We start from the raw sequence: 22544 nt of genomic DNA, 5'->3' as shown, positions 1-22544 counted from the left end.
AATCAAGCCGGAAGTTTTGTTTGTTTTGATAGCAATCAGGAAAGTTTGAAAAAAGTAGGCAGTAATCGTCATTTAAATTCGTTTTTGTGCAATATTTCGTTTGGAAAACAGTTTTCAAAATGGCAGCACTGACACCTGGCTGACACTTCACGTTTCGAAGTCTTGCACAAGTCTCGTGAAGATCACGCGGATAAATGACGCCTGCCATGGACCAAATGAACTAAATTCAACATGGCTAAAAACCGAACAGGCCGATAAGTATAATATTAATTGCAATTAGTTGCCAATACAAGGCACGATATAAGGTCACTAAAACCGAAAACGTAATTGAATAACACGTTAATTAAGAAATAAGCAAGTTTAAAAATGACTTCAGTTCTCCTTTAATACATGTACAGTACCAGTTTTTCTGTATTGTGACTGTTTTCTACATTGTAGAACAATACTGAAGACATCAAAACTATGAATTAACATCTGGAACATATCCAGAATTATGCGCTAAACAAAAATTACAGATTCTTCAGCATATCCAGCATTTCCCTTGATGACACTTTGTACACTATTGGCATTATCTTAACCAGTTTCATGAGGTAGTGACCTGGAATTCTTTTCAATTAACAGGCGTGTCTCATCAAAAGGTAATTAGTGGATGAGTTTCATGCCTTCTTAATGTGTTTGAGATCGAACAGTAAATAGTAAATAATAAAAATACAGTAAATAAATAGCCCTATTCAACACCACAACTGTAGTAATCCATACAGTATTATATCAAGAACTGCTCGACTAAGTAAATAAAAACGACATCCATCATTACTTGATGACATGAAGTGACTTTTAATTAATAAAAATAAAGAAAAAAAACCCAGTGAATTAGAAGGTGTGTCCAATTTTTTGACTGGTACTTTATATGTCAAATAAGCCTCTGAGATATTTCTTGCTGAAACGATTCACACTGGACAGAATACTCACTCAGGCTTCGTGTTGTTCTGGATTTGATTGCAGGAGTCGTAACAGTCACTGTGACAAAGAGCAGTGAATGTGTTAGTCATCATCGTTCTTCATCTCTGTAATTCCAAATCATTTATTCTACTCTCTTCATCCTCACTACCTTAAATACATATTCCAACAGTGTACCTGACAATTAAAGGATGAATACAAGCCAAAAGTCTCAAATGTCAGTATTTATGAATTGGTTTATTTGTATTCAGAATAAGTACTGCTATGGCTTCGCTCCTAAGACTGAGCTTCTGTTTGATTTTCTGATATAACAAAGTTTTTTAAAAAAATAGCAAATAATCTGTGTTTAAATAATTTTTGGGAAATATGAACAGCAGTAAATAGGTGCAATATACATAGAAGTCAATTAATTCTTGGATGAAGGCAGTGCTGTAGTCGAGTCACTAAACCTAGAGTCTGAGGCCAAGTTTACATTAGACCGTATCTGTCTCGTTTTCTTCGCGGATGCACTGTCCGTTTACATTAAAATGCCTGGAAACGCCGGGAAACGGGAATCCGCCAGGGTCCATGTATTCAATCCAGATCGTGTCTGGTCCGGTGCCGTGTAAACATTGAGAATACGCGGATACGCTGTGCTGAGCTCTAGCTGGTGTCGTCATTGGACAACGTCACTGTGACATCCACCTTCCTGATTCGCTGGCGTTGGTCATGTGACATGACTGCTGATAAACGGCGCGGACTTCTGCCTTGTATCACCTTTCATTAAAGAGTATAAAAGTATGAAAATACTGCAAATACTGATGCAAATACTGCCCATTGTGTAGTTATGATTGTCTTTAGGCTTGCCATCCTTCCACTTGCAAGTGGTAAGTGACGCGCATGCCCGACATGCGCTGGGATCACACACACAGCGGCTCAGTCCCAAATCACTGCTCGTGCGCTCCACTCGCGCGCTCTGTGAGCTGCGCAAGGCCGGAGTGCGCACCCTCCAGAGGGCACTTGCTGTTCAGGGCGGAGTGATTTGGAGCGCAGGATGCCTGCGGAGCCGAGCGTATCCGTGTATTGGCGTTGCTGTGTGCACGCAAATCGTGTATTAGCGTTGCTGTGTGCACGCTAATCGTTTTAAAAACGTTAATCTGATGATCTGCTGATACGGTCTAATGTAAACCCCACCCGAGGCTGTTACTGTGGAACTACACCACAGCACTGCTGAATTCTGGATTCTGATTGGTCAGAATGTGTTGATTAATTTTCGATAGCAGCAGCTCTGAACATCACAGGTTTATATTAATTCACATTATCATTTCTATAGCAACAGCTCATTCATAGGGATTCTTACAGTGAAGGATCCACATGAACAGATTAAAAATATGTGTGTGGTGAAGTTTTCTGTAAAGAGACATTAATTGATTGATCGATTAATTAAGTAATCGATCAATTAATTAATTAACTATTTAATTAATGTTTAACATTTATGAAAGGTGAAGCTTTAACTACTTTTTCCAACATCTTCAGGACAGAGGAGGTTACATTTTACAGTTTCTTAGTACCCTGACAAGCTGCGTATTGTGCATTTATTCTTTACAGAAATTACTTATTAAATTCACAAGTATTTAAAGGAGAACTGAAGGCAATTTTTTTATTATCTAAATTCTATTCATCTCATTTTATTAAATATAGGAATGCATTTTCGATAGCTATTTTGTCACTGCTATAGCAAGTTATGAGTGTTTGAAATATGCTATGCAATATATCAGTCCATATGTCAAAGCAATGGCCATAATCAAGATTCGTTGAGACCTGTGTGAGACATCATAGGAAGGAAGTAAAATGTACAGCAGAAATCAAAGTGACCAACATCTGCCAACAATGTCAAAAGACGCGCGCGCCCTCTTTCGAATGCTGATGTAATCAAGCCAGAAGTTTTGTTTGTTTTGATAGCAATCAGGAAAGTTTGAAAAAAAGTAGGCAGTAATCGTCATTTAAATTTGTTTTTGTGCAATATTTCGTTTGGAAAACAGTTTTCAAAATGGCGGCACTGACACCTGGCTGACACTTCACGTTTCCAAGTCTTGCACAAGTCTCGTGAAGATCATGCGGATAAATGACGCCTGCCATGGACCAAATGAACTAAATTCAACATGGCTAAAAACCGAACAGGCCGATAAGTATAATATTAATTGCAATTAGTTGCCAATACAAGTCACGATATAAGGTCACTAAAACCAAAAACGTAATTGAATAACACGTTAATTAAGAAATAAGCAAGTTTAAAAATGACTTCAGTTCTCCTTTAATACATGTACAGTACCAGTTTTTCTGTATTGTGACTGTTTTCTACATTGTAGAACAATACTGAAGACATCAAAACTATGAATTAACATCTGGAACATATCCAGAATTATGCGCTAAACAAAAATTTCAGATTCTTCAGCATATCCAGCATTTCCCTTGATGACACTTTGTACACTATTGGCATTATCTTAACCAGTTTCATGAGGTAGTGACCTGGAATTCTTTTCAATTAACAGGCGTGTCTCATCAAAAGGTAATTAGTGGATGAGTTTCGTGCCTTCTTAATGTGTTTGAGATCGAACAGTAAATAGTAAATAATAAAAATACAGTAAATAAATAGCCCTATTCAACACCACAACTGTAGTAATCCATACAGTATTATATCAAGAACTGCTCGACTAAGTAAAGAAAAACGACATCCATCATTACTTGATGACATGAAGTGACTTTTAATTAATAAAAATAAAGAAAAAAAACCCAGTGAATTAGAAGGTGTGTCCAATTTTTTGACTGGTACTGTATATGTCAAATAAGCCTCTGAGATATTTCTTGCTGAAACGATTCACACTGGACAGAATACTCACTCAGGCTTCGTGTTGTTCTGGATTTGATTGCAGGAGTCGTAACAGTCACTGTGACAAAGAGCAGTGAATGTGTTAGTCATCATCGTTCTTCATCTCTGTAATTCCAAATCATTTATTCTACTCTCTTCATCCTCACTACCTTAAATACATATTCCAACAGTGTACCTGACAATTAAAGGATGAATACAAGCCAAAAGTCTCAAATGTCAGTATTTATGAATTGGTTTATTTGTATTCAGAATAAGTACTGCTATGGCTTCGCTCCTAAGACTGAGCTTCTGTTTGATTTTCTGATATAACAAAGTTTTTTAAAAAAATAGCAAATAATCTGTGTTTAAATAATTTTTGGGAAATATGAACAGCAGTAAATAGGTGCAATATACATAGAAGTCAGTTAATTCTTGGATGAAGGCAGTGCTGTAGTCGAGTCACTAAACCTAGAGTCTGAGGCCAAGTTTACATTAGACCGTATCTGTCTCATTTTCTTCGCGGATGCACTGTCCGTTTACATTAAAATGCCTGGAAACGCCGGGAAACGGGAATCCGCCAGGGTCCACGTATTCAATCCAGATCGTGTCTGGTCCGGTGCTGTGTAAACATTGAGAATACGCGGATACGCTGTGCTGAGCTCTAGCTGGCGTCGTCATTGGACAACGTCACTGTGACATCCACCTTCCTGATTCGCTGGCGTTGGTCATGTGACGCGACTGCTGAAAAACGGCGCGGACTTCCGCCTTGTATCACCTTTCATTAAAGAGTATAAAAGTATGAAAATACTGCAAATACTGTTGCAAATACTGCCCATTGTGTAGTTATGATTGTCTTTAGGCTTGCCATCCTTCCACTTGCAAGTGGTAAGTGACGCGCATGCCCGACATGCACTGAGATCACACACACAGCGGCTCAGTCCCAAATCACTGCTCATGTGCTCCACTCGCGCGCTCTGTGAGCTGCACAGGGCCGGAGTGCGCACCTTCCAGAGGGCACTCGCTGTTCAGGGTGGAGTGATTTGGAGCGCAGGATGCCTGCGGAGCCGAGCGTATCCGTGTATTGGCGTTGCTGTGTGCACACGAATCGTGTATTGGCGTTGCTGTGTGCACGCTAATCGTTTTAAAAACATTAATCTGATGATCTGCTGATACGGTCTAATGTAAACCCCACCTGAGTCCAGTCTCGAGTCCCCGGTGTTCAAGTCCGAGTCCATCCAAGTCATTAAAGAAAATTTTGAGTCAAGTTCACTATTGATCTGAATCGAGTCCGAGAACAAGACTCCATCCACACCATGTGACGGTGGCTGTTGCTGCCTTTATGTGAAAGCGTCTCTGCCACTGTGTTGGACTAATGTGACTGCCCCATTTTAGTTAATAGGCTACAGGTAAAAAGCCTGTTCATTGCTCAGCAAGCCCCACCCACTATCAATAGGGCAAATAACATGAGAGGGGGTTAACACTAGCTAGTTCAATCGCTCAGCAAGCAAACCCTGCTATCAACAGAGCTATCATCTTATCTCCCGCTATCATCTTATGCCAAATTATTATGGCATGTTACAAAAAATAGAGAAAAAATCCGAGTCCTCGTCTCCAATTTATGAGTCCAAATGCAGTTAATACACAAGTCTGAGTCCATGTCCGAGTCATCAGTGCTCAAGCCCAAGTCAAATCACAAGTCCTTAAAATTAGGGTATGAGTCAGACTTGAGTACTACAAGCCTGGATGAAGGTTGTAAACCAAGTACAAATTCAGAAATTCATCTTAAATCGAATAAATTTAGTGCAATGTTATTTATACAGTGCTTTTAACAATAGACAAAAAAAACTCACCGAGACAACAGGAGGGGGAAACTTTGATTCAGAATGGAACCTATCCTTTTCTGGGGGACACTATATATCAGGAATGTTGATAATTACAGTTAAAAGTCATGCAGTCAAAAGACAGATATATAAATTCACAAAGAGTTTGATAACATAGAAGTTTTAATAATTTTCAAACCCCGGTAAATTCATGAAGTTTCCACTGCAGCACAACAACAATAACAACAACAACAATAACACAAAAAAATATGCAGTCAAGCAAACTAATGAAAAAGAATGAAACATTTTTCTAGTCGATGTCCAAATGTTCATTTTATTTCACATGACAGAAATGACAGAAGCATACTTACATTATGGAAGTGGAGTTGTTTTCTGGGTCAACAAGATGGGAGTCATGTTCACTGGAGAAAAAAAAATCATGTGTTCTATCTTTTCCGAATTCTGCTTTACAACATCCCGAAGATGAAACTGCATGTAATATGACTCAGTAAAATCCATTAAATGCAGCTCATTGTAGACATCATAGTCTTACCTTGTGCTGTTCCATTTAACATCAGGGTGGAGCGGTAACCCAAGAACAGCACTCAGGAGAAGCACGCTGAAACACCTGATAGGGAACATGCTGAGTGGCCTTCGAAGTGTGCTCTTACTGAATTGTTGAGCTACTGCATTGAAGTGGACTTTCTTTATACACTGAGGTCTTTCTCACACTTTCCCCCTCTCTGTTATCTCCCATGCCTTTGTGTGATGTTTAGAGGGGCATCTGTGGAGATGGTCCTCACAGTCACAGGCAATGTTTGTGTTTGCATTAGACAAGGACACACTTTAACAAATTAATCAGAGACAGAAAACATGGTGGATTGATAGGACTCACAAAATCAAACAAATACAGTGTCAGATAGCCATGGGAATGGTTTCGAAGTTCATGACCTGCATCGGTGTAAATGGTTTGGAATGCAATCACTGGCATTTTGCTAGGAGGAAAACAGAGATAGTGGTGTATTACAGCACACACACCACAGAAAATTCACCCTTCACATTGTTTCACACATTTTTTTTTCACACATACAGTACTGTGCAAAAGTCTTAGGCACATGCAATTAAATACTGTAGAGTAAAGATGCCTTCAAAAATAATTAAATGAAATGTTTCAATATTAAAATCACCAAAAAGCAGTAATGCATGAAACAAAGTCAATATTTGGTGTGAGACAACCCTTTGCTTTAAAAAAAAAAATAGTAGTCTCAGGTACAATGAGTGCAGTTTTATAAGGAAATGAGCTGTAGGTTTTACTGAGCATCTTGCAGAACCAGCCACAGTTCTTCTGGACACTTTGACTGTCACACTCACTTCTTCATTTTGCAAAAAAACCCCAGTAGCTTTCATTATGTTTTTGTCTGAAAAGTGGTCTGTTATGTAATATGCTGCTTTCTTTACTGACATACAAGGAGCTGAATGGAATATATCTGATATACCATGAAAAAAGCCAGCCAATATTATTATTATTATTATGATTATGATTATTATTATTAGTAGTAGTAGTAGCATTATTATAATACATACACATTCGATGGAACAATTATAGATTTTACAAAAAGTTAAGAACAGGGAGATAACTTACTAATAATGAATGTTGATTCTGATCGAATGTAATTCAATGTTTTGTAAATCCAATGTACAAAGTCAGAGTTCTAACAATAAAAATGGTACAAGTCCAAAAAGCCTGAACAACAACCCAACTTATATACAAGTGATATCCAGGTCAACAGTTCAAGTTCAAAGTTACTTTTGGTAGTAGTTAATTGTTACATTGCAGTTGTTCAAAACAAAAGGGCTTTGCTGAGTGAAGTCCACTAGTGAAGTCCTCTTGTAAAAGTCTCCGTCACTTTTCCTCACCTTCAAGTAGAACTTTGGCAATATTTCCACGATTGCTCTCTTTTCCAGTTTTTCGATGTCTGTTGGTATGTTTTTCTCTTGTAAATACTGTATGTCTGAAGAATATCCAGTGAAGTTTAGGTAGCCTTTCGGGTGTTCAGCGTGTCTTTCTCTTTCGAAATATATCTTCTGATTTTAATCTTCTGATTTAAATCTTCTGATTTTAATGACGCAAACCTTGCGGCCATGTTTGTGTACAAACTGTCATAGTCACTCGCTAGCGCGGAAGTTTTACATCTCCAATGTGTCTCTTTTCCAGTTTTTTTATGTCCATTGGTATGGTTTTCTCTTGTAAATATGTATGAAGAATATATAATGAAGTTTTGGTAGCCTTTCGGGTGTTCAGTGCATCTTTAGTTTCAGTTTTCAGATTATTTATTTAGTGCTTAAACCGAGCACTGGATTAGCCTCATCTTTTCTTTTTCCTGGCCGACAAAGAAATGATTGTGCGCATGTGCAGCAGGAAAGTTTTGTCATTGGATCTTCGCATGAGCTCTGACATGTGTCATTGTGTTGTCTTGACAATGTGCAATATTATAATAATATTGCATGCTCATTCTCCATTGGGGAGCATGGCATAATACATGGAGGATAAGCAATAGGATAACAATATTGCATGCCATCAATAAACTCACTAGAAGGGAACAGAATACATGTTTTTATTCCATGGAAAAAGTGGCCAGGATGTATTATCTCATCTCATCCCATTTTCTTCCGCTTATCCAGGGCCGGGTCACAGAGGCAGCAGTCTGAGCATGGAAGCCCAAACTTCCCTCTCCCCAGACACCTCGGCCAGCTCCTCAGGAAGAACACTGAGGCGTTCCCAGGCCAGCCGAGAGACATAGTCCCTCCAGCATGTCCTGGGTCTTCCCCGGGGCCTCCTCCCGGGGGGACATGCCTGGAACACCTCCCCAGGGAGGTGTCCAGGAGGCATCCGAAAGACATGCCCAAGCCACCTCAGCTGATTCCTTTTGATGTGGAGGAGCAGCGGCTCTACCCCGAGCTCCTCCCAAGTGACTGTGCTTCTCACCTTATCTCTAAGGGAGCGCCCAGCCACCCTGCAAAGGAAACTCATTTTGGCCGCTTGTATCCGCGATCTTGTTCTTTCAGTCATTACCCAAAGCTCATGACCATAGGTGAGTGTCGGAACATAGATCGACTGGTAAATCGAGAGCTTCATCTTTTGGCTCAGCTCCTTCTTCACCACGACAGACCGGTAAAGCGACCGCATCACTGCGGAGGCTGCACCGATCCGCCTGTCGATCTCACGCTCCATCCTTCCCTCACTCGTGAACAAGATCCCGAGATACTTAAACTCCTCCACTTGAGGCAGGACTTCTCCACCAACCTGAAGAGGGCAAGCCACCGTTTTCCGGTCGAGAACCATGGCCTCAGACTTGGAGGTGCTGATTCTCATCCCAGCCACTTCACACTCGACTGCAAACCACCCCAGTGCATGCTGAAGGTCCTGGTTTGAAGAAGCCAACAGGACAACATCATCCGCAAAAAGCAGAGATGAAATCCTGTGGTTCCCAAACAGGATTCCCTCCGGCCCCTGGCTGCGCCTAGAAATTCTGCCCATAAAAATTATGAACAGAACCGGTGACAAAGGGCAGCCCTGCTGGAGTCCAACATGCACTGGGAACAGGCCTGACTTACTGCCGGCAATGCGAACCAGACTCCTGCTCTGTTCGTACAGGGACCGGACAGCCCTTAGCAAAGAGCCCTGAACCCCATACTCCCGAAGCACCCCCCCACAGGATACCATGAGGGACACGGTCGAATGCCTTCTCCAGATCCACAAAGCACATGTGGACTGGTTGGGCAAACTCCCATGAACCTTCGAGCACCCTATGAAGGGTATAGAGCTGGTCCAGTGTTCCACGACCAGGATGAAAACCGCATTGTTCCTCCTGGATCCGAGGTTCGACTATTGGCCGAATTCTCCTCTCCAGTACCCTGGAGTAAACCTTCCCAGGGAGGCTGAGAAGTGTGATTACCCTATAATTGGAGCACACTCTCCGGTCCCCTTTCTTAAAAAGAGGGACCACCACCCTGGTCTGTCACTCCAGAGGCACTGTCCCCAACTGCCACGTGATGTTGCAGAGGCGTGTCAGCCAAGACAGCCCCACAACATCCAGAGACTTGAGATACTCAGGGCGGATCTCATCCACCCCCGGTGCCTTGCCACCGAGGAGCTTGCAAACCACCTCAGTGACTTTGGCTTGTGTAATGGATGAGTCCACCTCTGAGTCATCAGCCTCCGCTTCCTCAATGGAAGACGTGATGGTGGGATTGAGGAGATCCTCGAAGTATTCCTTCCACCGTCCGACAATATCCCCAGTCGAGGTCAACAACTCCCCACCGGCACTGTAAACAGTGTTGGCAGATTACTGCTTCCCCCTCCTGAGGCACTGGATGGTTTACCAGAATTTCCTCGAGGCCGACCGATAGTCCTCCTCCATGGCCTCACCGAACTCCTCCCAGTTCCAAGTTTTTGCCTCTGCAACTGCCCGAGCTGCGGCACGCCTGGTCTGCCAATACCCGTCAGCTGCCTCAGGAGTCCCGGAGGCCAACATGGCCCAATAGGACTCCTTCTTCAGCTGGACGGCATCCCTTACTTCCGGTGTCCACCACTGGGTTCGGGGATTGCCGCCCTGACAGGCACCGGAGACCTTGCGGCCACAGCTCCGGACAGCCACATCGACAATGGAGCCAGAGAACATGGTCCACTCAGACTCAATGTCCCCCACCTCCCTCGGAAGCTGGGAGAAGCTCTCCCGGAGGTGGGAGTTAAAGACCTCCCTGACAGAGTGCTCGGCCAGACGTTCCCAGCAGACTCTCACCATACGTTTGGGCCTGCCAGGTCTGTCCAGCTTCCTCCTCCGCCAGTGGATCCAACACACCACCAGGCGGCCAATTTTTCTACATCTAACCGAACCCTTTTTTTACGCTATTTTTTAGACATTATTTTTTCACATATACATTTTGCTCATCTCACTGATATTTTATCCCTAATGACATACAAATGAGACAGGATACATTTGATCAGGTTAATGAGGACCTCCAATGAGGACCACAGAATTAAATTTCCTTTTAAGGCATATAATGAATTAAAAGAGCATCCAGGTCTGAGGAACAGAGCATTAAAATTGTGAAGACATCACACACTTGTTATTGTTAATATTGAAACATCACCTGCATGTCCACTCTGAACCACTAAGAACCTATAAGGTGAAGAGCTGCATCATGCGTCATTTAGTCACAGTTCTGCAAAGTAGAATGCTGACATGCATGTAAAGTCCTTGTTAGCTCTAACACATAATGCAAAATCATCTATCTTGTTGGCAAGAGAGTGCACATTGGAGTAGCAAAGCACTGGAATACCCCTTTTCTCCACTAACACGGAACAGGTTCCATTCTGGTTCATGCACCAAATTCTGAACTGTTCAGGGTTGGGTTTCCCAAAAGCCTTTTAAGGCTAAGAGCATCTTAACTAGGAAAGAGACCATTCATTGTGCTGCTTGCTCTACTATTTAACAATGATCTTTGTGCTCCAATGCTTTTGGGAAACTCAGGTCAGAGCGTTTCAACCAAAAATAAATTGGTTCAGAACCTGAAAAGTTGGTTCCCAGCTGGAACCAAAATATAGCTGGTTTTTCCAGTGTGAACCATAACAACATCAGTGGGCATGTCTTTAGTTTGGAAGCAGATGGCAGCAGACCCGGCGCCAGACACGGACTGACGGACGGGCCTTGAATTGCTTTGGGGGGCACACATTTTATACGCCAAGCCAGGGCAACACAACTATTTCTAGCAACCCAGGAGAGCAGCACAGACGTGATGAGTTAAATATTCTAAGAAACCTATAAAGCAACCAAAACAACTTTCCAAAAGTTGTATCAAACATTGCTCAGCATATTAAAAGTTTTTTTTTTTTTTTTTGCTCCGCTGGCCTCACAACGCACAAAGCTGATTTCGGGTATCTACCGGAAGATGTTGTGATATGATCCCGTCCAGCAATAAAATGTGATTGGCTGAGACAGCTGCTCATTTACCCAGATACCATTTGAAGAAAAAATGCGATTGGTCGGTTGGTTCATTCCATGACATTAACCCATTGGTTCCCAAGAAATATTGGTCCACGTTTATGGCAATGATCCAGAAATTATTACTAGTGTTTCTGTACTCACGGATAATAATGAATGAACCGATCAGCCGATTTCGAATAGTTTCAATACATTTTAAATTGAGCACATTTTTCTTTATTATTGTTATACTGAAAAACTTTTACTTGTAGTTTACGTTTTTTTTTTGAGGGGGGAAAAAAAAAACAAAGAAGAAGCTGTGACGGGCTCCTATCAGGCCAAGTGCGGTCACTCGCCGGCCACTTTCAGGCATCTTTTTCGGATTAGTGAGACCAGACCCTCTGAACATGAATGGGGAGATATCAATACTGGACTCTGTGAAAACTAACGGTCGCGAAGAGCATATGATTGAAATCGCCATGAAAAGTTGATTATACTTGAGTGTTAGGTTGGTTCTCATGACTCAGAAAAAGCTTTAAAATCCACTTTTCTCGTGGATTATTTTGACACTGCGCAGGCACAGTACTTCTATAACGGCAGGAGAGGGACAGCGGAGCATGAAGCTGCAAGATGATTGGAAAGCTGTTGGTTCAGATCAACATATGATTGGTTGTTGGCAGCGGAACAGGCGGGATATTTGCAGACCCGTACTGCCGTCAGAGACGGTTGATTAGAATGTTTGCTGCCGTTACGAACTGTCCCCATTCATTTCTGTGGACGATTTCTTCAGTGACCTGTCTCCTATGAAAAAAAGTCTCTGCTCTGGGTTCCAGCAGGGCGGGCCCACATGAGTCTCAGGGCTGGCACGGCCCCCTAAGGCCCGCCCATGGCGACGGGCCTGGATGGCAGCACTGGAGAATGCAATGGAAAAGGATACAACTTCAGAAGAAAGTTGTAACAGCCACCAAGCCGGAGCGCGCTCCGGAACCTCGGACGTTGGCTCCGGCAGCTATTTACACTGGATCCGGTGTAAATAGCTGCCGGATCATAATTACAGTAAACTAGTAAATACAGTAAAGGAAAAACTTGAGACTGAAAGGTTTTAACAGTCATCCAAATGACTGAACGTAAACATTGCTACAGTAACATACTAGCTACTATGTTGTTGACATTAGCTAGTGCTAACAGCTAGCTGCTAGTACACTGCTACAACACAGACATCGACCCTAATAATACAGTTCTTAGTCATTGCCTGGTAACAGCAAATTTATAACGGGCCATGTCTCAACAGACTAAGAAGTTATTTCAATGACATTTAATAACATTTTGTTTATCCTGAGGACAGAAAGTAAATGAAAATGTGAACAAACCTTAGCTGTAATAAGATGGCGACCACCGGCTCGAGGGACGACCCACTGATGTAGGCATGTTATCCAGCCTGACACAAAATATTTGTAGGTATCCAAACTCTTATATGCTTTGATCCGGTGTAAATAGCTGCCGGATCATAATTACAGTAAACTAGTAAATACAGTAAAGGAAAAACTTGAGACTGAAAGGTTTTAACAGTCATCCAAATGACTGAACGTAAACATTGCTACAGTAACATACTAGCTACTATGTTGTTGACATTAGCTAGTCAACAATAGCTACTACAGAAGAACAAAGAGGTTACAATGGGTTATTTTAACATATTTGGTTACACACTCGCCGCCACAGAATGTTAACAGCAATGTAATGCCTTTTCTGGCTAATTTTATTCGTCTTACCTCCAACAAAGTGGTCACTACACAAGCGTTGGTATGCCGAGGGCTGCCAATCTTTCCTGTTAATGGCTGCTATCCATCTTCTCTGTCGGGATCCGATAAAATGATAAACCTTGCCTTGTTTGTTGATGGTTACTACATCCAGGTGCACAACAATATAGTGGCATGATGGAAGTCTTGCTGAAAGTAAAAACTTTCTTTGCTGCCATTCCTCAATGTTGGCTGTGGTAAACTACTGGTAGTACATGTCCAAAATGGCAGCCGCGTTTGTCGTGACGTCACGTGAAAAGGGTCTATAGGAAATTCATTAGAAATTTCAGCTCAGTGGCTGTACCATTGTCTAACCTAACCAAGAAGTGGTCTGGTCCTTTTGTTTGGTCTCCAGAGGGTGAGAAGACTTCAAGATCTTAAGATGAGCTTTACTTCAGCCCCTATCCTTACTTTACCTGACTTTTTCCTTCATTTTCCTGTTGAAGTAGATGCCTCAGATGTGGCAGTGGGTGCTGTTCTCTCCCAGCATCAGATAGCAAGCTCTACCTTTGTGCCTTCTTCTCCTCTCACCTGAAACTATGATGTGGGTGATAGAGAACTCCTGGCAATCAAATTGGCCTTGGAGGAGTGGCAACATTGGCTTGAAGGGGCCCAACATCCTTTCCTGGTGTGGATGGTCCACAAAAAATTTGGAGTATGTGCAGAAAGCCAAATGCCTTAACCCCTGGCTGGCAAGGTGGGCCCTTTTCTTTAATTGGTTTGATTTTATGTTGTCTTATCACCCTGGCTCAAAGAATCAGAAACCAGATGCTCTGTCCAGGCTTTTTCAGAACACACCAGCGACCATTCTTCCTGACTCCAAGATTGTGGTTCCTGTACATTGGGGAATCGAGATGGTGATGCAACAAGCCCAGCAGAGGGAGTCAGATCCTGGTAATGGACCTTCAGGATGACTCTTTGTCCCAACCTCAGTGCACTCCCAGATCCTACAATGGGGACATTCCTCATGGCTGACTAACCATCCCAGCACAAGCAGAACATTAGAGTTTGTGAAGAGGCAATTCTGGTGGCCTGGGATGAATGGAGATGTCAAGTCCTTTGTTGCTGCTTTCCCTGTTTGTGCCCAAAACAAGAACCCCCACACCCTTCCCCATGGTCTCCTTCACCCCTACCTATACCCAAATGGCCCTGGTCCCACATCTCCATGGACTTCATTATAGGTCTCCCCCCTTCCCAAGAAAGCACAGTCATTTTGGTTATTGTGGACCATTTTTACAAGGCCTGACATTTTGTCCCTTTACCCAAACTCCCCTCCACTCATGAGACTGCTGAGATTGTTCATCACCAAGTGTTCAGAATTTTTGCCTTTCCTCTGGATATCATCTCTGATCGTGGGCCCCACTTCACTTCACAGTTCTGGAAGTCCTTCTGTAAACTGATTGGGGCCACTGTCAGCCTCTCCCCTGGCTTCCACCCAGAGTCTAATGGACAAATGGAGAAGTTTAACTAAGACCTGGAGACCACCCTCCAATGCCTAGCCTCCACTAACTTTTCATCTTGGAGCAGGTATGTCATCTGGGCAGAATATGCTCATAACACCCTGTGTTGCTCTTCTCCAGGTCTCTTGCCTTTTGAGTGTCAGTTCAGGTTTCAACCTTCACTGTTCCCAGTCTAAGAGCCAGACATCAGGGTCCCTTCAGCCCAGAGCGTTGTTCAATGGTGCAAACGCGTCTGGCATAAGGTCTGGTCAGTTTTTCAAAGGTCTGCATGATGATACCAGCTCCAGTCCAACCACTGTCACAAACCTGCTCTATCACTATGTCCTGGGCAAAGAGTCTGGCTGTCAACATGAGACCTTCCCCTGTGGGTGGAGTCCCACAGGCTGGCTCCACAATTCGTGGGACCCTTCAAGGTCTTGAGGAGGATTAATCTGTCTCTTACTGTCTTCAACTTCCCCAGGCCATGTGTATTAATCCCACTTGCCATATCTCCCATCTACAGTCTGTTACCACAAGCCCACTGGCTCCTGCAACCAGACCCCCACCACCCCCTAGAATCATTGATGGTGAGCCAGTTTACACAATTAACTGTCTCCTGGATTCCTGTCATGTTCTGTGTGACTTACAATATCTGGTGGATTGGGAGGAGTATGGCCCAGAGGAGTGGTCCTGGGTCCCAGCCTGAGACCCAGGACCTGAGACCCAGACCCTTCAACTTCCCCAGGCCATGTGTATTAATCCCACCTGTCATATCTCCCTTCTATGACCTGTTACCACCAGCTCACTGGGTCCTCCCACCAGACCCTCACCACCCCCTAGAATCATTGATGGTGAGCCAGTTTACACAATTAACTGTCTCCTGCATTCCTGTTGTGTTTGGTGAGGTTTACAATATCTGGTGGACTGGGAGGGGTATGGCTCAGAGGAGTGGTCCTGGGTCCCAGCCTGAGACCTGGTGGAAATCAAGGATTTCATCAAGGATTTCCACCAGAGACATCCTGATCACCCCAGAAGGAATGCCAGGAGATGATTGTAGGGAGGGGTGTCCTGTCATGACTTTTGTGACTGCTATTCCTTTTTTGGCTATGTGGGGTCCTCAGTGTCTTTGTTTGGTATCAATCACATGTTTATCACATGCTTAGCTTGCACGTCTCATTATTAATGGATTATTTTCACCTGAGTCTTGTTAATGTGCCTATTTAAGTCTTCTATTTTCCCGAGTTCCTTGCTCAGCCTTGAGTTGACATGCTTGTGCAAACTCAGTGACAAAGCCTGTTCATGAGTTTATGCTCTGAATTTTCTCTTGAATGGAATCCTTTTTGACCCTTACCTAGCTATCATGGACTTCATTTTTGCCTGCTACTTTTGGATTGTATGCTGATTCTGACTGAGACTGGATATTGTCCCTTTGCCTGGATTTTACCTTTGGATTATTGTCTACTTGCTGTTTGGACATTTCTGCCCTGCTATTCAAGTAAAAACCCTTGAACTGAATACCTTTGTCTCTGTCTCTGCATCTGAGGTTTACAGTGGATATAAAAAGTGTACACACCCCGTTAAAATGATAGGTTTTTCTAATGTAAAAATGAGACCACAATAAATAATTTCAAAACTTTTCCCGCCTTTAATGTGACCTATAACCTGTACAATTCAATTGAAAAACAAACAAATCTGTTAGGGAGAAAAACATAAAAAAAACCGTACAATAAGCTGGTTGCATAAGTGTGCACACCTTTAAACTAATACTTTGTTGAAGCACCTTTGATTTAATTACAGAATTCAGTCTTTTTGGGTCGGAGTCTATCAGCCTGCCACATCTAGATTTGGCAATATTTGCCAATTGTTCCTTGCAAAAGCACTCCAAATCTGTCAGGTTGCGAGGGCATCTCTTGTGCACAGCCCTCTTCAGGTCACCCCACAGATTTTCAATTGGATTTAGGTCTGGGCTCTGGCTGGGCCATTCCAAAACTTTTTTGGAGTCATTGTCATGCTGAAAGATGAAATTATTCTTCATCTTCTGCTTTCTTGCAGACACCTGAAGGTTTGGGGCCAAAATTGACTGGCATTTAGAACCATTCATAATTCCCTCCACCTTGACTAAAGCCCCTGTTCCAGCTGAAGAAAAACAACCCCAAAACATGATGGTGCCACCACCATGCTTCACCATGGGTATGGTGTTCTTTTGGTGATGTGCAGTGTTGTGTGAACCATGGCTTTTGCTGGAGGATGCAACTGAGTAAATGTCTGAACTTTATTTGTGGTTAATCAGAGTCATTTTAATTGATGGCAGGTGTGAACCCAAAAAGTCTGAATGCTGTAATTAAATCAAAAGGTGCTTCAACAAAGTATTAGTTTAAAGGTGTGCACACTTATGCAACCAGCTTATTGTATGTTTTTTTATTTTTTATGTTTTTCCCCCCTAACAGATTTGTTTGATTTTTCAATTGAATTGTACAGGTTATAGGTCACATGGTGGGAAAAGTTTTGAAATTATTTATGATGGTCTCATTTTTTTTACATCAGAAAAAAACTATCATTTTAATGGGGTGTGTACACTTTTTATATCCACTGTATCATGCTACCCTGTGCCACAGGGGTAGTGCTCTTACCTGCTGTGTGGGTGAGCTGGGTTCAATCCCAGGTGAATGTAATAATATTAAGGAGAAAAGGAGTTCTGCTGACATGATGTAATGTCCTGATGTATATGACATACATGATGTCTGTGGGTTTTCTTGAGTTGAGGCTATGAAATGTTGAAATGTGCCTTCACGTGTTTTCCCACAAAATGTATGCAATTTTAAGGTAAGTGTCAGTTCAGTGGTTAGATGTTGCAGGAGTGCCAGATTAAAACTATGCACTTTAATTTTTTTTTCTGAAAGTGTACTTCTGTTTTGATTGACATTAATAATGTACTGACAATTTAGTAGTATTTACTCTCAGCAATCTATGGTGCATTGTTAGTTTGCAGAAACACACACAGTTTAGTACTTTTATTTGGATCACAGCACAAGAAAAATCCACAGATCCAAACATTACTGGAAACCACTGCAGATTTGTAAAAGTGATCATTCAATTAGTCAATCCAACAATATCTATGGAAAAATATGACATCTCCGTCTCCAAATGGACAAGCTACCTATTATGGCAGATATGGAACAGTACTTCACCAGTCTCTTTGTGGTTGTTTTTCGTAGCCCACATAGTTGCATTCCTGATAGAACAAGTTTGTGTACATGTCCAAGACTCCCAAATACTAGAACAACTAATTTACATTGAAATCCAAAGCCCATGATAGTATTGCCAAGTGGCTGGTATTTCAACATTTTATAATTAAAGCATGTGTCCATATACAGATCAAAAGAGCAACCTACTTCCACAATTATTGCTATTCTATTGTTTTTGTCTATGATGGTTATATCTGGCGTGTTTGGGAAATTATCTAATAGTACATTAGTAATGTCAGAGTTAAACCACGCAATTTGCACAGCACTATGTTTATACATACTGGTGGGCGCTTCAGATGTTCCTTTAATGCTATCTGCAATTATGTCAACCAATCGGTCATGCCTAGCTGTATAAAGGCCCTTGTAAAAATGACAGCCATTAAGGACATGTGCTATTGTTTCGTTTTCACGAGTGGAGGTATGGAGAATACACACACACACACACACACACACACAGAGAGAGCACTGAGGTGTAAATGAGAATTGCATTCATGGGACTGAATACTTAAATTTCTCCCAGAATAGAGCAGAAACTTCACTCGATGTTCAACTTCCTTCAGTTAAACTCACTGAAGCACAAAACACAGCAATGAATCTACAGATCATCGCACTCTCTCATCACACTGATCATCACCATTAACTCTAATAAAAAACACACAATATCCAAAATTCAGATCTATTTTATTTCAGCAAAACCTACAGGAAAAGCAACAGGACAGTGAAGAGAGTAAAGACAGAAATATCAGCATTGTGTAGAATTTAAACTCGATTGTAGATTGATCATAAGCAGCTCAATATTAAACTCTCTCTTGGATCCACTAGCCTTCACACTGACTCTTTCTGAATTTGACTGGATGATTGATGTCATGGGAGACCGTACAGACAAACTCCTCCCCCTATTCCCAAAGGTTTTTGCTGAGGGTCAGGGTGCTGCTGCGACTGTAACGGGCATTCTTTTCTACTTCTGCACTGGTCAGAACCCCATTCTTCACCTCTGAGCCGTCCACTGTCCAGCTCACCAGTGCCCCCTGTGGAGTGTAGCCAGACAGCAGGCAGAGCAGCGAGGCTGATCCATCATGCAGCTGTCGAGGGGATGGAGGGAGTAGAGACATGGACGGCTTTGCTGTGGGACCAGCTGGAAACAGCAAACACACACATATTTATAATATAAGTTCTGTGAACCCCAGCAGAGGCAAAAATGGAAATTCTGCAGCAGCACAAATGTGTTCCAGCAGCAGGAGAACATTTCTCAGTTACTCTTTACATCATAGAGCCACTAGAACTTCAATTTTTGACTCAATGAACAATACTGATCACTGATCACAAATGGATGTCAAACGACAGAAACAACAGAATCATACTGAGCTGTCTCTCACACTTAACAGTGGAAAATTTTGATTAGAGAAACTTAACGTAATAAATTAATAAATAAGTGAATCCCAAACCGCAGATCATCTGGGAAAATAAGCCTAATATAAAAACATTTATAAAGTTATTATTCTATCTTTCAGCACAGTTCACTATAGCAAATACAAATGTAACTGGTTACATAAATAATCGCTGTTATAAATAAACAGCCTGCAGTTTTCTTCTGGATTTTCCACTTAAACAATACTTCATGTATTAAACACTGAGCTGCTTTAGTGACACCATAAAATATAGTTTTAAAATGACAGCCTTTAAGATAAATTAATTGTATATTTATTGAATATTTACAGGATGGATTCTTGACTGTAGATCACTGATCACAAATTATTATCACGTGATAATCGAATGTGATAATCGAATTACTCATTCGATTATCACATCATGTGATTAAAAACTATCTTGCAATTTTAATATGAACTTATTTTGTCTTAAAAGAAGAAAACACGCTTACTTTTCACGATGAGTCTGGAGCCTCCACCAAAAGTGTATCACAGTGATACATTCTAATGAAACCATCATGAAAAAACCTCTGTCACACTGCAGAAAATGCTGATGATGATTTAGTGTGGCCTACACACACACACACACACACACACACACACACACACACACGCGAAAGTTTCCACGTTGCATTATCAGTCCATGCCTCAGTGCTCTGCAAGTGTTTATAGACCCCTTCGCATGTTTGTAAACAAACCGACCATTGCCAGGATGCGCGCGCAGCCTGGACCCAGAAACAATGGCGCTGCCCATAGACTGGCATTATGAGCTGTCAGATTATGCCAAACAATTGTCGTTACAAGATCGAGAATGCTACATAAATAAGTTAACTCTAACAAGTGGACATCGCCTACTGGATCCGCATTTAATTAAAGAGTGGACGGACGATGTTAGTAAGTTCCCTGGTATACAATGGCCAGATATATACTCGTACCTTATTGACAAGACTTCAGTGTACACCCACGAAAAACTTCGTGCCTACAAGCAGGGCCGTCGACAGGGGGGGACAACCGGGTATTTTGTCCCGGGCCCAGGCATGAGGGGGGGCCCAGAACTGGTCCCTCATGAAGATGCCATTAATCATTCTGTTTCATTTCAAAATGTGTTGATTTGGGGGAGAAAAATGTGCTATATTTGCATTCAATTAATGATTTCTGGTTCTTTTGCCTTTATTGTCTTCGAAAATAAATTCAAGAACCCACCTACCACCCCTAATGCAGAAATGGTTTGGTCTTTGATTAAGGTGCCAAATAACACGGCACTATAGAAATCTTGCAGTCACGTGACCGGAAAGTACACAACTGCCATCTTGTCGGTCAAAAACACCGCTGAATACTGCTGCACTCGTGTACAGAATGGATCAATTTCAACTGACGGACTACACGGCTCATTTTTCTAATGAACAGATAACTAGATATATGTCTAAAATAAACGATCTACAGATTTGTGACCCTAAGGCTGCTGGGCCATAGAAGGTTCACGCTGCACGCTGCATGCTGCACGCTGCACGCTACACGTTCACGTGAAGAACCGGACCCTGGGCCATTAAACTTCACGCTTGGATGTTCACGTGTTGCGTCTGTTCTACTTTGACCGAGTAACCAACAATATGGACTCTTCGGATGACGACGATTGCCTCATTCTGCTTTTACTGAGACAGAGGAAGAGAAAAAGGAACAGAATTTGGAGCCGAGAACACTTCCTTCTGAGAGAAACCCGTGGTGAATTTCACCGAACATTCTATAATCTGCTTGACAATCCCGATGAAGAACTATTTTTCAATTATACCATTCAGTTATATTTTTTCTGAAGTTTTCCCCTGAAAGCATAGAGTTATCTCCCTAGACCCGTTCTGATTGGCTGGCGCGGCGGTGACCGCATGCATTGACTGGAATTTCCATCTTCACGCCTAGAAAAAAGTGTGCATGTTCATTTCTCGCTTCACGCGTGAAGTGTGCAGCGTGCAACGTGAACGCCGTTCTATGGCCCAGAGCAAGTCATGCTACGTTTGTCCACTTTTCTTTACACGCGTGTAGCGTGCAGCGTGCAGCATGCAGCGTGCAGCGTGAACCTTCTATGGCCCAGCAGCCTTATGGCTTTCCGGACGGAGTTTTCACGACCGGATTTTGAACTGCCAGCGGAATACCGGGACGTGTATGATTACCTCATTAACTTTCCCTCGCTGTTCAGTGGTGAAGCACTGCGTGCTTATAAATCTCTGCACAGTTATCTTTACAGAAATTCAGGATTTGTCAGCGACTCAGATGTGGCATCTTGTAAACAAGAAAATAATCCTCACTGGATGGGTAAGTCACTTAAGTATTGAGTACAGCACTGACCAGCCGATTATAGAATAAGGTAATTCCAAATCGTCCGTTTTGTTTACATGGATCTGGTGTTGGAGAGGTAGAGGCTTGGCAGTGGAGATTTGAGTGGCTGTTTGTATGTGTATATGTATGTGGCAATCATATCCAAATGTTTTAGGCACGCTTGCTGAGCTGCGCTGAGCTGGACTCCGGTTAGCTGAAAGCCCGTGGAACGCTGCCTCTTGTTAATTAAACCTTATTTTGTTGGAAATCATCCCGCGTAGATACGACGGCATGTGAAATTGCCAGCTAGATAGAGTTTAATGTAACGAATGGGCTATAAATGGGGTGTTTTGAGGTTAGTCTGTTGCAAAACATTAAACTTTCGCTTAGACTGGATACTCTTCAAACAATTCCCTTGCTCAAGTGAAAAATGATAGGCCTGTATGAAAAGCGCAATTAATAAAAGTAGCCTAATAAGCCCTAAATGAATAAAACAACCTCTGTTTTATTGTTGTTGCTTACACGTTAAGATTTTGAAATCTTCTCGGTCCAGTTCTATATCCAGGGAACGTTGTAATCCTTTTGGTTTATCCGTAATAAACGTGTCAGCCCCCAGGTCAGATAGGCTAATGTTACGTGGTTGGGAGGGTGTCAATTTTTTTTGTAACATTCTAAATCGAGTACGGAAAGGACGTTTATGAAAAACAAGACAAAAAAA

Source organism: Neoarius graeffei, chromosome 2 (genome assembly GCF_027579695.1).
Source record: "Neoarius graeffei isolate fNeoGra1 chromosome 2, fNeoGra1.pri, whole genome shotgun sequence".
Taxonomy (NCBI): Eukaryota; Metazoa; Chordata; class Actinopteri; order Siluriformes; family Ariidae; genus Neoarius; species Neoarius graeffei.
Note: the sequence above shows the minus strand (reverse complement) of the source record.